We start from the raw sequence: 17,042 nt of genomic DNA on the forward strand, positions 1-17,042 counted from the left end.
TGGTGGAAAATTGGTTTCGACTTCGTTAGTGCTCTATTGTGTTATAACGACAGTCGTTGGAGTCACATGCCACTTGTGAACAGTTGTTATTCTTGGAGGCTAGATTGTTGAGTCTCCTGGGAAGGGATGAAAGGGCAGCATTGTAAATTGGAGATAGGTGGTGTCTGAGACCTCCTCCCCTGTTGAGGGATGGTTTCTCTATTTTTACATAGATGGCCTCTTTTACTCCTCTTTCGAACCACAGAGACAGAGAGGACAGTTGACAGTCTGACCAGTCCTAGCCTGGTCAGATGCGTACACGAACTGATGAAGCCTCTTGGATGAGAGGTGAAACGTCTTCACAGACAAATAACCTAGTCCAGTTATTTTCGATTTAAAAAAACTCCTTTAGAAAACCAGAGGATATAATACGTCCTCTGAGGGATGCTTGTCTTCAGGACAGACTGGAGGCTACAGTGAGTCACTATCGGAAAGACAGGCTGATAAGGGGCTAGCTGGTTAGCATGCAAACTTTAGTAGATGAAAAGACGTGACGGAGACAAGAGCTAACATTGCCGTTTGTTTCCACCTCACAAGACAGCTGTTGGTGAGTAAAGGACTGAAGCTGCTTATGCTAACATTAGCTATGTAGCATTAGCAAAACTTGCAAATAGCTCCTTTAATGACATAACGAGGACGAGAAAATTACAGACTCATTACATCAGATAGTCACTCTGAATGTAGAGAGTCCCTGTGTAACTACAGTAGTCTACAGAGAGTGTTGCAATAGGGGTTGATTGTAGCAAGTGTTTTCCAGAGTCAGTGAGCAAAAGTGTTTGGTTACTCCAGCTTAACCTGCAGAGGCTTTGCTGCCGAGGAGGAAATGAATTCATGATGCTCACAGCATCTCCGACATCTTTACAGCAGAAATTAACCAGAGAGAAAATCTGTCAAAGGATCACAGCTGTGACAGATGATGAGACTGAAGAGACTGTCAGAGAAAATAATTCAGAGAGAGGAATGGGACTCACTACAGTAACTCAGTCAGTTACTGAAAAACTGAACCAAACAGACTTTTAGGTAAATAGCAAAATAGTGAATTCTTCTAGCTAATGTCAGAGTTACTAAGAAAACAACAATCTGTGTTGTTTGTGATGATAATGGTCCAAAATGATAGAAATGCATAGTTTCAGTCAGTCAAATCTTCTTGGGGGAGGCTCACAAGTTCCCATCTCCACTATAGAGGTGGTGAATGCAAAGTTCGCATCACCCACAGAGCTACAATAACCACTTTTATGGGAAATACACCAGGTTAAAAAAGACCAGAATTCTCCTTTAAACTGCAGATGAAACAGAGTCTGACTTCAGATCAGCTGTTGGAGCTGAATGTCTCTGTCACAGCAGCTTCCTCACCCACATCACTGTTCCTTATCTCAACCACAAATTTAGACCGGTGACTAATCAGCAGCTCGTTAATCAATCTGTACAACCAGGAACACACACACAAACACACACCTGCCTCCCGATAGCATCCATTGTGTTTTTTCTTCCTGTAACCATGGAAGCACCTGAATGTACTCTGTGTGTGTGTGTGTGTGTGTGTGTGTGTGTGTGTGTGTGTGTGTGTGTGTGTGTGTTATAAGCATGAGTACGTGTGTTGGTTGTCTGGTTGCTGTGGTGACGGTGACAGATACAGACAGCAGAGATTTATATGCTCAGAGAAGAGTGCAAACATGTCATCATCAGCAGGGCTGTTGTCATGGTTACCCGCCTGCCCACATCATCTGACATCACTTCCGGTGCGGAGGCAGGCAGCAGGGAAAACACCACGACTTAACAACAGCATCAGAAAGACAGAAATAAATCTGGACTCTGTGGTCCCTCAGTGTGATGATGGTGGACTCTCTGGTCCCTCAGTGTGATGATGGTGGACTCTCTGGTCCCTCAGTGTGATGATGGTGGACTCTCTGGTCCCACACAAAAACCTGAGCCTTAAAACCAGCTGTCAGGACTTCTGGAACTTTGTGATGTCACAGAAAAGCAGTCACGAAGCCCTGCCCACCTAGATCCACCTTCCAGCCTTGCAGGATTTGGTTTCTCTGAGTGTTTACCTGAAATCTGCTATATTTTTATTGGATCACTTAGAAAACAGTCAGCCAATCAGAAGAGAGGAGGCTCAGAGCCTGCAACATCAGATCAAAGTGTCTATATTCAGACTTTAGCTCTGTGTGTAGAAACACACTCACAGTCATTTGAAGACCACTGCTCTGACACAGTGAGACCAACACAGATGCTCCTGCAACAAAAGGCGGAAAAAATAACAACCTGAAGAAAGTTGACCCCGACTCAACTTTCAGTGCAACACCACCTCATCCTGTGAGACACTGGCCAGTCACCTACGTCTGAACACACCATCACTGCTGGTGGAGGAATTGTACACCTGGTGATGGAGGAGATGGAAGCAATTGGACACACACACACACACACACACACACACACACACACACACACACACACACACACACACAGACTCACACACTCACACAGCATCCAGTGTTTTGTCTTTAGCTCTAACAACACTAAACCCCAGTGGACCTGCAACCTCCCAGCAGAAAACACCAGTGTGTGTGTGTAAGTGTGTGTGTGTGTGTGTGTGTGTGTGTGTGTGAGGGTCACTGTAGCAACAAGCTGCTGCAGTTTCACACCTTCACTAGGTTTTCTCCATCTTGTTCATGTCACCTCAGATCAACAAATATTCTAACATCATACACATACATCACAACTGATGTTTTAAACCATTTTATTACCTTATTTAATCATTTATTTCTTATCATATTCATGTTCTAAAATCTCGTATTCCCTCTCATAGATAAAATTTCTTATTTCTCTTTTATCTTGTTCTATTCTATTTCATTCTATTTATTTACTTATAAACATTTCTTTTCAATTGTTTTTTATTATTGCTCTTTCACCTCTTTCAGTTTTATTTCTCATGTGTAATAGTTCCAAGTTGTTTTACAATTAACATTTGAACTGTATTATTATCAGCTACAACTGCTAGTATAATCAGTACCAGCTGGCCTAGGAGCAGTGGTAGGACTAGTTATTATACAAACTACTAACCAATCAGATCACTGAAAAAACTGAGTCATCATTCCTACAGGATCCTGACAGGGACAAAAGAATTTACAATAAAGTGATCAATAATATATATCAGTGGATGGTTTTGCTGTTTGAGTCTTTCCATGTGGTTACTCATGTTTTAAAACAGAGCTTCTAACAAACAAAGGAGAGTTCATCACTAAATAACTACATAATAACTATTATATCTTCATCACTCTTGTCTTCATCACTGCAGCTCAGAATACATGAGTGTCAAATATGGACCTTTAAACTTGCTCATGTTGGTTAATTCAGTTAAAAGTTTCCCCAAACCTGCGTTCATGAAATGTCCTCTTAAAAAATACTCCCTTGCGTTCAGTCACAGGTCTCCAACTAACGTTAGTCTGGATCACTCACAGTGAAGCAGGTGATGTGGAAGAAACACGCACAAACACTGAGCTTCAACCAACAACTCCTCCAACCTAAACAACCATCAGCCCTCTGATACGACCCATAGGACTGTGTTTCCTGAAATAGCGGCCCTACAGCGGCAGGCGTACCGGACCTCGGTTGTCATGGTGACTATAAAGACAGTCATGGTGTGGTAGGTTTAGGAAAAGATTTGGGTTAAAAAAGGGACTTCCTCAATATTAGGCGATCTTTGTTGTCCTGGTTACAATACTAACAGGAAATAGTCATGGGTTATTGAAACAACATAAACAGCTGGTTTCACATGGGAATAATACACCGCTCTCCTGTGTCATATTCATCCATCCACCACCACCTCCTCCTGACGTGGACTTTGACTCTCTTTATACTACGTCACCCCACTTTTCCCTTTGCCTCAACCTGAGCAGCTGCTACTTACCCATGTTCATCCTTTGGACACATTTTATCTTGAGTGAAGACGACAACAAACAAAAACACATCAAATACAGAAAAACAACTTCAGCAGCCAGAGGAAACACCAAACCAGTGGAACGCAATCACATTGAGAATATGAAGAGTGCATGGCTCAAAAGAGATCGTTATTTTGTGATCATTAATCGTAATTGAGGTGAAAGTTTGAAATAAATACAGTAATTGTTATTTTGATTTGAAGTCACATCCACCAGCCCTGAGTAGTGTATGTGTTTAATCTCATAAAGTATCATTCTTATAATATACCTGTGGCAGGTATTTAAATATCCCCTGTAACACCTCATCTTACATTACAGGTAATAATATTCAAATGACAGTGTTGCTGTAATATTCATCTACCGTCCATGTGTTGTATATTCTTACAACACTCCACACCAAGTTACTTATGCTGAATATCTCGTGGCATGGTCTGATACTATAATATTACTGTAATATTTGTTGTGTGTTATAATATCTCATCATAAGATATATCTGTGATTTCTATCTGTATTTTTGTATAATGCTACTATAATATTGATATAATGGTTGTGCTGTTTTAATAATATTCCTATGATGTGTTATAGATAAACATAATATCACACTATTCTGACTATATGTCATGAATTCATTAGAATTAATTGAATTAGTCAAATAATTGACAATATTCCTGATAATTCTTCTTCTTCTGCTAATTATGATGATGATGTTTAATGGCAGTGACAAACTGTCGTGCTCTCTGGCGTCACGACACATAACATACTTACACAACACACACACACACACACACACACACACACACACACACAGAGAGAGAGAGAGAGAGAGAGAGAGCTGACCTGCAGCTTTGTTCTCCGTTTCAATCAGCTGCAGCTACAGACTCTCATTACCTCCTCACATCATGGTAATCAGTGACTCCGCTCCATAGTAAGGACGGGTCGGGCACGCGCACTGACGTGAACGCGCAAGAAAATAGCTTGCGTGAACGTACAAACACACACACACACACACAGTGATGAAAATAGAGCCCCGGCAACTCGGAGCCGGGCGGTGAAATGAGACCGGCTGTGGAGCTCTGCAGCCGGGCTGCTGTCCGACCTGTGCCCGGTGTCAGTGTGTGCTTGTCGGTGTGAGTGTCGGTGAAGCTGCCGGTCGCTGTGGGTGTGATGATGTTTGCGGACTCACCGTGTCTCCGCGGATCCTCTCAGTCTGTGTGCGGGGTTTGTCTACTCCGAGCGGCTGTGAGCATCCTGAACCCTCCGCTCTCTGACTCACAGCATCATCATCATCATCACCATCATCATCATCATCATCATCATCAGACCTGCTGCTGATCAGCACACATCAGCCCTCCTCTTCCTCCTCCTCCTCCTCCTCCCTCCATCACCATCACCTCCTTCCTCTGCTCCGCCGGCAAAAACAAGAAACAAGACTTCCGCTTGCATTTTTCAGTTGATTTCCAGAATAAAAGCAACGTTTCTATAAACCAACAGAATTCAAACACTGACTACTAACTTAATTTCCAATATAAAATCCAGACATCCCCATAGGAGACTAGGTTTGTTTGTAATGGTTGTAATATATTATTGTGTCAAGTGGCCGTAATGATCAAATAAAAGTCACAATGAATACATTTTTTAAAAAAAGTAGGCGTCTGCACTTTTATTATAAAGGCTGTACTTGCGAACCGGAAGTCTTTTTTCAGCGTCCATACTGTTATCTCAGCATCCTCCTCCTCCAAAGTAAAAATACATTTTTCCCTCCACACCTTCACTCCCATCAGCGTCACTCAGATACGTCATCAACAGAAAAATATAATACAGCAAAAAAATAGAATAAAGTCTGAAACATAAATCCCATTACATTACACTAGAGACAGACACCTGGTATCACACGACCATGATACCAGGCTTGAAAAATATATTTTTAAATATAATATGATATATAATAGATTATACTTTTGTTGTTTTGTTGTTTGTAACATTTGTTTTGAAAATAAAACATATTATTGTTATTATTCTTATAGTTTCTGATCCATTTTGATTTAGATGATTTTACACATTAAATTCATTTACATCACATCATGGAGCCCTGCATGAATAAAGTTCATTATTATTATTATTATTATTATTATTATTATCATATTACCTACTTTTTTCTTTCATTTGCTGCATCATGTTTTTAGGATTTACAGTTGCTCAAAGTTAAACATCAACAGGTTTAAATTCAGACTGTAAATGTCTCTGCTGCTGAATGTTTCTGTAAATATAAAATATGTACTAAGTGATGAAGCTGCAGCAGGAAACACAATCAGAGCTGTGGCTCCCCCTGGTGGAGAGGTGGAGTACGACAGTGAGGAAATACCCTAAAAACAAACTTGGACTAAAACATTTTGTTTGTTGTTTGTTTTGTGATTTTCTTTTTTCAGGGTCACAGGCTTTACCTAGGTGAAGACTGAAGTCACCTGTAAATATAATCTCACCAGAGTGAGTAACAAGGTCTGAAATAAGTTCTCCAAATTCTTCTAAAAATTGTGAATAAGGGCCCAGTCTGTAGGGTGGTGGTCTAAAGGGTGGTGGACTGGTCAGAGTTGTTGTCCTGAACAAAACAATTTATAGCTGATGGAGATGTTTTAATACAAGAGGTCAAATTAAAATCCAGGTTATATTGAAAACAGACTTGTAGAAAAGCAACACTCCACCTTGTGTAGAAGCCTGAGCATCATGGGTGTTGGTGTTGTCAAGTGGCGAAGCTCCATTTAATGGTAGGAAAACATATGGTTTAATCCATATTTCACACAAACCAGTCATTTCCAGAATAAAGGTTCTGTAGACAATCGTCTCTGCCACTAGATGTCGCACTAGACCAACAGCATCTCAGACGCTCACCCCTCCCTTCTTGTTCTCAGTCAGTCAGATGTTACAACAGTCAGTGAAAGTGCGACTGAATACACAACAAGAAGCTCAACTGAATAAAGTTAGTGTGAACAGAGAGCCAACAAAAACAATCTCGACACAACCATTAGACCACGCTAGCATAGCTGTGATATGCTCCACAGCAATGTTAACAGTTAGCCAGCTAGCGATAGCAACATTGGCAAACACATTCACAATAAGGGCAACAGCAAGTTAGGAAACATTATCATGTCATTATCATGCTGCTGTCACTAATGAAAACACACATGTAAATTTATGAACCATCAAATTACTGACACATGAAGAAAAAACAATTCTGAGTCCAGCTGGACGTTTGAGCCCCGCCCACCACCTGCTGGCTCCAGGTGGACAGGTGAGAGAGCAGAGAGCATCAAGATGGTTAGAGGAGGAAACATCAGAGAGACTCAGCCACATGTTTGAGCCTCAGTCAGACCCAGACTCAGATGAGGAGTCTGAGACCAGAACCAGAGACTAGCAGCCGGATCAGAACGGTTAGTGTAGTTAGCATCTATTGTTAGATTATTCTTTGTTAGCTTGTAACTGGCAGTGGCTGACACAGTGTTAGCGGTTGTGCTAATTCTAACTCTCTCTCTCTGTACTGATTTTCAGTCTTAGGTTTATTTAGCCCCGCCCCTCGTCCCCACAAGCTGACAGGATTGGTTCCTGAGGTTTGTGACGTATGAAACCCTGGCTGTCTGAATCTGTTTTTATGAGACTGTCATTGGTTCACTGCAGTTCAAGGTGGAAACACTCAGTCATGGTGTTGATGATTATTACTCATCATATGTCTGTATTATACAAAAATATCATATGGATGTTAACAGGATTAACAACTTGATTTTCATCAGAGGGTCTTTAAAACCACACTAATGTATTTTTTGTCCAGAAACAACCTGTGAACAAACCACACTGATATTTCATCAGCTTTGAATTTGAAAAAGTTGAGCTTGACATATTAGATATTATATATAGATATTGATATGATATACAGTTTAATGATGATGGAGTCACTGCAGGTGAAACATAAGATATTTGCTGGAAAACTACGAAAGGCGGTTAGGGTTACATGTGAATTTCTTTTTCTTTTTTTTTCTTTTTTAAAATTCTGATTTTAATCTCAGAATTCTGAGACTAAAATCAGAATTTTTACATGTGGACTTAATCCTTTTCAGTAGAAAAACCCTTTATTGTAAACTTCAAATTTACAAACTGTAAGACAGAAATTTATCGAAAAATAATGTAGTAAAAACAAACACTACATAAGAGACATTTACACAGAGAAGAAAACAAACACGTTGCCTGTGAGCATTTTATATGACTTGTTTTATACGTAAATGAATGTTTACTCATAAACGTAAAAATTAATCGCAATCCGGCCGCAGTTTAGTTCTAAAATAATTTATTCAAATATTTCTGACACTTTTTTTTAAACCAAACGTCAACACGTCATTGTTTTACCTTATTCTGAAACCAAACTTACGCCCTTGAGAGAGCCCCTCCCCCACCTCCCACCTCCCATCTCCCACCTCCCATCTCCCACCTCCCATCCCCACCTGCACACAGTGTGACAGTGTTGATTTAAATACAAATATAGGAGAAAACAGAGAGGAGCGGTTGAGAGACCTGCACATAAACTGTAATCTCTCTCTCTGTCTCTCTCTCTCTCTGTCTCTCTCTCTCTCTCTCTCTCTCTCTCTCTCTGTCTCTCTCTCTCTCTCTCTCTCTCTCTCGCTCGATCTCTCTCTCTCTCTCCCTCTCTCTCTCTGTCTCTCTCTCTCTCGCTCTCTCTCTCTCTCTCTCTCTCTCTCTCTCTCTCTCTCTCTCTCAGTGATCTTCAGCTGTGCTCGGAGTCATGAGGTAAGAATCGACCGCTCCTTCTCCTTCTTCCTTTAACCTACATTTATTTCATCTTTTACCCGGTTGAACACCTTTAACCCGGGGTAACCGTCCGTACCGACCCGCTCGGGCTCCCACGGCCTGGCTTGGTCCGGTTCGTCCCGGCTCTGCTGCGTGAATGCAGCGAATAAAGACAAAACGAGGCTGGTTTATTAGCGCAGATCAGATCAGACGGGAGGAGGCTGAAGAACCTGCAGGTCAGACTCTAGACTCAGATCCGGATTTTAACGACCAGATCAGGTTTTCATCCTTTTCATCTTTCATCCATCATTCATGCGGTTTTTTTGTTTTTGTTTTTTTGGTTGTTTTTTTTTTTTTGGGGGGGGGGGGGTAGTTAGGGAGGCTGCGTCCTGGTTTTTCTCCTTGATGCGGGCAGAGGATGGAGGAGCGGATGAATCATAGATGTCGTCAGAAAAGCAGCAGCTAAAAAGCATCAGAGGTCAAATATAAAAACAGATTTTTCATTTCAACGATGCAGATTCAGCTGGAAACATGTTTCTATTTCTGTTTCTACTTTCATTGTATCTGCGTGTTAATGTGGATTTGACGTCTCATCGAGCTCCTCTCTGAAAATTGAAATCCTACATGTGAATAATCGTTGTTTTTTTCCTACTGGTTGATGATTTGGGGCCTTGAACGTCTCCTGCGCTCTGTCCCAGTCTGTGCTGGTTTCACTGGGGTTACTGGTTCATGATGCACTGAGAGAGTCTGTGTCTCCTCTGCACGGAAAATCATCAGTATTCATTTATTCCGTTTAAACTCTCCGACCTTTTTATTCTCTATTTTAATGTTTGTTATTTTGTTAAATGTTTTATTTCTTCATTGATCTGCAGATTTGAAGGTTAGATATCATTATTCAGGTGAAATGTGCAACAGAAACAGTAAGGACAGATTTCATTTGATGAATCATCCTGTTATGAATATTATGGGATTATTATAAGAATATTAGAGGCTGTGTGGTGAAGAGCAGTTCTGCTGGGTTTTGGCTTATTGTTGTTTTGTCAGATTGAACAAACAATATTTCGATATGTTGTCATTTGTGGTTTAATTTCAGTATTATTATATCTTAAATAAGTTACATATATAATCAGTCAGTAGATAATCAATATCAGTATCAGTAGATATATAATCAATCTGTCCAATGATGAAAAGAAACAGAGGATGTTGATGTTCCACCTTTCAAACTGATGACCTGTAAATAACTGCAGCTGACAAAGCAGACCACCACAGGCCCGGGCTCTGTGTGTGTGTGTGTGTGTGTGTGTGTGTGAGAGAGAGAGAGAATTACTTTCACATCATTTCATTCATTGCAGATTTGTTTAGTTACTAAACTGCAGTAAAATATGAAGTCTGGTTCTCAGGTCAGTATCCACGTTCACTGTCCTGATGGTTTGTAGAATATCTGACCTTGATGTTCGACACTATCAGTGTGTTTTATCAGTGGTTGAATGTAACTAAGTACATTTACTCAAATACTGTATCTAAGTACAACACTGACGTATTTGTACTGTCTTTTCTTTCTGGTTTTACTCGTCGACATTTCAGATCTCAGCAGTTTGTTCTGTACAAGCAGAAATCAAACCATCAGTTGATTGACAGGAAATAAACTGGAAACTCTTCTGTTAAAATTGAACTTACTTTTAATCTAAAAACACCAAACAATGAATTCATTTAAATGTATTTTAATAATTGTGAGGTTTGTGAAGTTGTGACATCATTTATCACTAATTTCAGATTTTTTTTACAAACCAAACAGTTCATCACTGGAATAATCAGGAGATTAATCCATAATGAAAATAATCATTAGTCACAGTCCCATTTAAAATAGTTCATATCAGCAACAGCAGTAAAACGCTGCTGAAACATGAATTCATGTGTCAGAATAAGCTAGAGCAGTCAGAGTACATGTCCGTTCTTGTTGTTATTGTAACCATGACAACAAAGATCGTCTAATGTTAAGGAATTACCGTACTTATTTGAACTAGGGCTGCACCTAATGATTATTTGTTTATCAATTAATCTATCAATTATTTTTTTGATTAATTGAATAAGATAACAAACAACGAATTTACCCAAAATAAATTTTAAAAACTTGTCATTTATATTTCATTATTTTTGTTCTTTAATACCTTTGTGTTTTTCCTAATAGAATTGTCATTTTTAATAGTTTCACAAAGAGCTAAACATATTTAGTATCAGCATAACCTCAGCTAATAATAAATGTCACTCAATAAAGACTTCAGTGTCAGGTCAGTGATGAAACACGGATGATCAGGGGTTTGATTAAAAGCGCCGATCGTAGTTTAATGAGAAACAACGGCATGTCTCTAGCGCAAACGGTCGCGGAGCAATGACGCGCTACAGACAACGTGAACTTTGGAAGCGTATACGCTCCCACGGGCTTTAGAGGGTTCAACAAACAGCGCGTGCACTGCAGATCATTATTCCCCAACAGAAATGGCCCAGTCTTAACTGGTAATTGGTGTTTTAAAGTCCGATATAAAGTCACTCCAAAATAAAGCTCCGCTCCGCGTGTTGGAGCACGCGGTAGTCCTGCTGTGATCAGCTGTTTCTAACTTGCAGAGCGCCATGTTGTTCGGTCTCTGCTTAAAATGCAGCCACACTTTAGATGATCGTGGGCAAGGTTTTTTCACTTGAGCTTGCTCTTCGATGGAGTCCGTGCTCTGACCAGGCGCAGACATCTTACTTCCTCCTTGCGACACGTCGACGCACGTTACGTAAATCGTCATATTTACATAATCGATTACGTCGACGCCTCGCCGAAGCCCTAATTTTAACCCAAATTACCATGTATTCCTAAACCTAACCAAGCCATGACCGTTATTACAGTAACTATGGAGACGAAGCTAGGTATGCTACTGTCGGTACCGTCCACGTGTTTATTAATGTATCAATGACAACCGAGGTCTGCCACACCTAGCGCCTGTTTCAGGAGACGCTCTATGGGTCGTATCATAGGGTTGAAAAAGAGGAGGTGTGTGGTCGTTCAGGTTGAATATTCTCTCCACAGATGTGAACCACAGTCTCAGTCTTTGTCTTTGCACAGACAGTGTGTTGTTGTTGTTGTTGTTGTTGTTGGATCCAGTCTGGGGGGTTTGAATTCTCTAATATCTTTGTGGTGCTGGGAGAGAAACGTTTGTTGTGGTGATTCAGTTTCCTAAACACAGGGTTTCGATCAATGAGGGCCCATTAACTACTTCTGCCTGGGGCCTCTTTCTCTCACTCACTGCTCACTCTGCTCTGTCACCATGTTCATGTCTGATGATCTGTTTGGAGTAATTTTCCGTTTTAATGGTGAAACTCTTCCTGTTGGTTTGTCACTCAGTTATTTCTTCTGGAATCAGTGGGTTTCAATAATATTCTCAGTAATGAGGGACAGTGGCGTCTGAAGTGGATCAGTGTGTTTGAGTCTGATGATTTCCCTCAACACTGACAACCTGGAGCTGTGTTACTGCTGATGACGGACTCTGTCTCAGTGTGATGGAGGAGGCTGGAGTCGGTCCTGCAAGGCTGAGATGGAGGGTGTGGCTGCCAGCAGCATCACTGCTCCTCATGAATAGGATTCAGACAGATGAGTCCAGATGAATCCTGAGTGGAGCTGGTCCTGGACATGGAGCTCACAGGTCCAGAAGGTGGTTTTCCATCTGTTTGTTTGGATGATGGTGAACCAGTAGGTTCAGTCTGGAAGACAGGAAAGTTTATTATACAGTATCAATGAAATTTGAAGATGCTGAAACAACTGAGTGCAAGACAAGACCATCACTGATCTGGTTTAAAGTGGAACTGACTACATATTAAAATATAAGTCACATGTTCTACAGTGACAATCTGTTAAAACCTCCACAACACAGAACCAAACATGACGTCAGTGGCTCCTGTTTCATTCATTCATTCTTTATGTCTGAGTTGATTTTGTTTTTGAGCTGTTGACTACGGTGGCTGAAGAGGTCACATGAGCTGCAACGACCCAAAACATTTCCAAAAGGAGAAACATGCTGCAAATTCATCAACGCTGCAGATTCAAAAACACATAAGAAAATACAAAACAAATACAACAACAGGAACGTGCTGCAGGAAGACAAAACAAAGACATGAACAGCAAACGCGCCGCACACACAGAAACGCTGCAACAACAAAAACACAACAAAACAAATGCAACAGAAAAAAGCACTGCGTGTTCAGACAACACGACGGAAGAGCTCCAGGCCTCTAGGGAGAGCGCTAAGTGGAACACCTTGACCAAGCTCAGGGTCAAGGTGTCAGCAGTGCTGCAGCAGCGACACCAGAACCGACAGAGAGAGAGGAGAGATTTGTGTTGCCAGATCTCGTGAGAGATATTGATGTCATGATGTTCCGAAGATCTGTGGCTTTTAGAAAAATGTAATCAATAGGAGAAACAAGCTGCACAACCGTCTCCTTTCTCAACTGCCTCTGGTCTGGCCTCCTGGGTCGGATCTCAAGCTTATGGTCAAGGTGTTCCACTTAGCGCTCCCCCTAGAGGCCTGGAGCTCTTCCGCTGAACATACAGTGCTTTTTTTCTGTTGCGTTTGTTTTGTGGGTGTGTGTGTTTTTGTTGTTGCAGTGTTTCTGTGCATGCAGCATGTTTGCTGTTCATGTCTTTGTTTTGTCTTCCTGCAGCACGTTCCTGTTGTTGTATATGTTTTGTATTTTTGTATGTGTTTTTGCATCTGCATTGTTTATGAATTGCAGCATTTTTTTGCAGTTGATGTGCCCTTGTCAGCCACCGTAGTCAACACCTCAAAAACTGAGGGCGTGGCCTCTTTGAGTGGCAGGTGGGTGAGTGGATGTTTGCCACAAACCGACATGCACCAAAGTCTCTGCTCCACACATGCCCCTCCTTTTTTGACCATATTTGGATAAACTGGGAGTTAGGGGTGGAGTCAGACACTGCCAAGATGGCGACGGTGGAGCAGCTCACTCTGAGAATTAAAACCACTCTTCAGAAACCTGTGGTGATGTCACAGGGACTACATCCATCTATATTTCCAGTCTGTGTTTTGAACACAGTGTCCTAATTATACTGACCTTAACCCATTTATACCGGGTGCTGAGTAGCGCAACATTGTTGATTCCTCATCATTTTCATGACGCATGCAGCATATAAATATGTAAAATATGTATAAATATAACATGAAAGTGACGAGGAATCAACAATGTTGCGCTACGCAGCATCCGGTATAAATGGGTTAAAGTTACTGAAGTAACAGAAGAAAAGAGCCTCAGTCACACCTGATGGTTTTATGTCCCAGAGTCTTGGTCCACATGTTGAACTGCTCTTGCACAAGTTCTGAACCTAATGGTCTGTCCTGCACCTTACAAACTTTACATTACACTACATTACTCTATAGTCTCCTACAGTGTTTGTCCTGCAGTGGATTCATATAATGTGTCTTTAATCATGTGATCTGATTGAGATTTTGTAGCAGAGACCAGGGCTGGTCTGTGGAGATGTTGTTTTCTACAGTGTAGTAGGAAGTCCGGACCAGGAGTCTGGATCTGGACTTGGTTCCAGTGAGATCACGCTGTAGATTCAGTTTGTGTTCAGACAGACACTCTGATCTGATCTGTCGTCTCATTGGCTGATTGACATCGCACACGTTCAGAGACACTCTCCTGCAGAGAGGAGGGAGTTTAACGTCTGACCTTTAGGTGCTCTGACTCTGTCAACTCAGATGAGATGTTCAGAAGCCATTTAGTTTTCAGGTTGTGACGGTTCAGGCTGGTCTGACTGTGACTCAGTGAAGCCTCGGGGACAGGAAGTGCGTTCTCTCAGAACTGGAAAAGGCCGGTGAGCACCACAGCTAATGTGAGCTTACATAACCATGAGGTTTTAGAAGAACTGAAGCGTGTCGAGCTTCAGACTATGAAACCTGCGTCAGCATCGTTTTACCTCTGAACCTATGACCTTCATCCTGCTCAGTTCATCGTGGATGTTGGGAACAGCACAATAACAGAGAAGCTCAACGCGCTTCACAGTCGACTAACAGCTGTTCCTGAATAACTTCATCTAAGATCATTTCTCAACATGCAACTAAGGAAAAGTCATTTGTCTATAATTCAGCTTTAAAACCCTGAAAAATTGAATATAATTTACCCAGGTCATGTGATGTCAGGATGATGATATACTGTGTATAACAAGATTTTTGCAGCTCAGTTTGTAATTTAATATCAAGTCCTCACAGCAGTATATTTAGCATATTTTATCCTGTGAACAGCAGCAACGACATGGTGGCCGTGTTTCAGAGTCAGAGCTGTCTGCTGACAGGAAGTGTGAGCGCTGACTCACTCTGTGTTTATGGTTTGTTGTTGTGGTGAATGAAGTGATAGTCAGTATGCTGCAGTAAAAGCTTCATCCTCCGCTTCCTCCTCCTCCTCCTCCTCTGGTTTGAGGTCTCAGTTTCATCCTCAGGTAGATTTACTCTGCAGCCACAGAAGAAGCCGACAGAATTCATATTTTACTGTAAAACAGAGACGTGTTTTAAATAAATTCATGACAGAGAGAAAATCTGTCAGAGAAGAATCAGCTGTGACACAAGACAAGGTTCAACAGGAGAGAGAGAGTCTGACACCGAGAGACACTGCTGACTGATGAGTGATGGACTGTGAGTGTCAGTGTGTTTCTTGTCCTGTTGTTGAAAATGGGGGGGGGGGGTGTTGTCTTATAATCAGGCCGATGAGGAAGCTGATGAAGACCTCCAGAACGTAATGTTAGTTTTGGTCTGTGAGGAGTAGGAGCAGGTTCTATGGAAAGCCAAGAAGCCCAAAAACATGTAAACGACATCTGAAGTCTCACATTATAAACACGATGTTTGCATGTTGACAACACCACCACAAGTTTGTTTTTTCTGGGGGGGTGTATATCTATGCCTTTATTATATAGGACAGTGAAGAGGACGGGAAATGCGGGGACAGAGATGAGGGGAATGACATGCAGTAGAGTCCAGCCAGCTGGAAGTCGACCCGGGGACTCACTGCTCAGGGCTCTACTGCAATATAAGGACTTTCTTACTCAGCCTTTGTTAAGTCGTGTCAGGACAAATCCAGACTCACAGAAATGGTTTCACCTGAACGTTCAGCAGCCGACAGGAAAACGACTGTGTTGACAGTGTGTTGCTGTAGACGTCAGTTTCACATCTTTTTTTGCCTTCCATAATGTTCAGATCTCATCTCAACCCTGTGGACATTTAATCAACAGTCAGTTTAACATCTGTCTTTTCATGTATGTGATTGTTTGAAGCAGACGGAGCTGCAGGATCACTGACCAGCCTCCAGCCTTTAGGATCATACGTTAGATACGTTCAATATTGAGACTGATGGAGGATTTTTATTAGCTGCAGTTTGACCCTGTGCCAGCTGCTCTCTCTAACACACCAGATCTGGTTTTCAGCTGGTCGAAAGAGTGTCACAGACTGAAGCTGTTTTAAAACACTGACTCTGTTCCTCACACTGACGCCATTTTCTCCTCCTCTTCCCTCTACTCTTCTCTGCCTGGAGGATGCGGTTGCCACGGTAACCAGACAGTCTCAGAGGGCAGAGAGAGAGAGAGATGAAGGATGGGAGGATGTGGGGGGTGGAGCAGGTGGTGGGAGTGATCGACACTGTCTTTGTTCAGAGATACAGTGAAATTCATTTAAACACATTGACGTTTATTATGAAAGAAAGTTACAAATGGCAGAACGTGACTTTATGAGGGAGGAACAGGGAAAATGTAGATCTGAGATGGTTTTGTGTAAGAATCTGTTTCCTGTCCTAAACCTGGACACATGAAATCACACAGATCTCCACCGTCCTCAGGGGGCGGGGCTGACCTCACATTCAGGAAGTATTTGTTCATATTCTGGTTGTAGGTGAATAAATAAAATGAGCAGCAGATGAGAAGTGACTCTGTCTCATCTTGAGGAGTGGACAGAGGAGAAGAGAGGAAACAGGAAGAAGTGGAGTCATTAGAGCAGGACCTTTCACATTTGTGTTGTTTTGATCCTTGGACCTTCTTCTCATCACACTCATCTGAGCTGATTCCCTCTCTCCGAGCCATTTTGCATTAGTATATTTATGTGGACATATGCAGTATAATGCTTTTTCTGATTTGAATCATGCCAGTCATGTGTTTGAAGGTCCCACCTTGCAGCTTTATTTGTTTTTTTGTTATTGTTATTTTCATGATGGATATTATGACCTGAGACCTGATAG

General features: G+C 41.6%; 1 protein-coding gene across 1 annotated transcript in view; it reads right to left on the reverse strand.

The window, feature by feature from the left end:
* Positions 1–5,348, reverse strand: part of diras1a (DIRAS family, GTP-binding RAS-like 1a) — an 11,193-nt gene extending 5,845 nt beyond the window's left edge. Inside the window, exon 1 of the mRNA XM_023428999.2 lies at positions 5,164–5,348. The gene's annotated coding sequence lies outside the window, so the exon portion shown is untranslated. The remainder of the gene's footprint in view (positions 1–5,163) is intronic.
* Between the last annotated feature and the right edge of the window lie 11,694 nt (positions 5,349–17,042).

Source organism: Seriola lalandi, unplaced genomic scaffold, assembly GCF_002814215.2.
Source record: "Seriola lalandi dorsalis isolate HSWRI2012SDOR001 ecotype SW California unplaced genomic scaffold, Sedor1 jcf7180002054885, whole genome shotgun sequence".
Classification (NCBI taxonomy): Eukaryota; Metazoa; Chordata; class Actinopteri; order Carangiformes; family Carangidae; genus Seriola; species Seriola lalandi.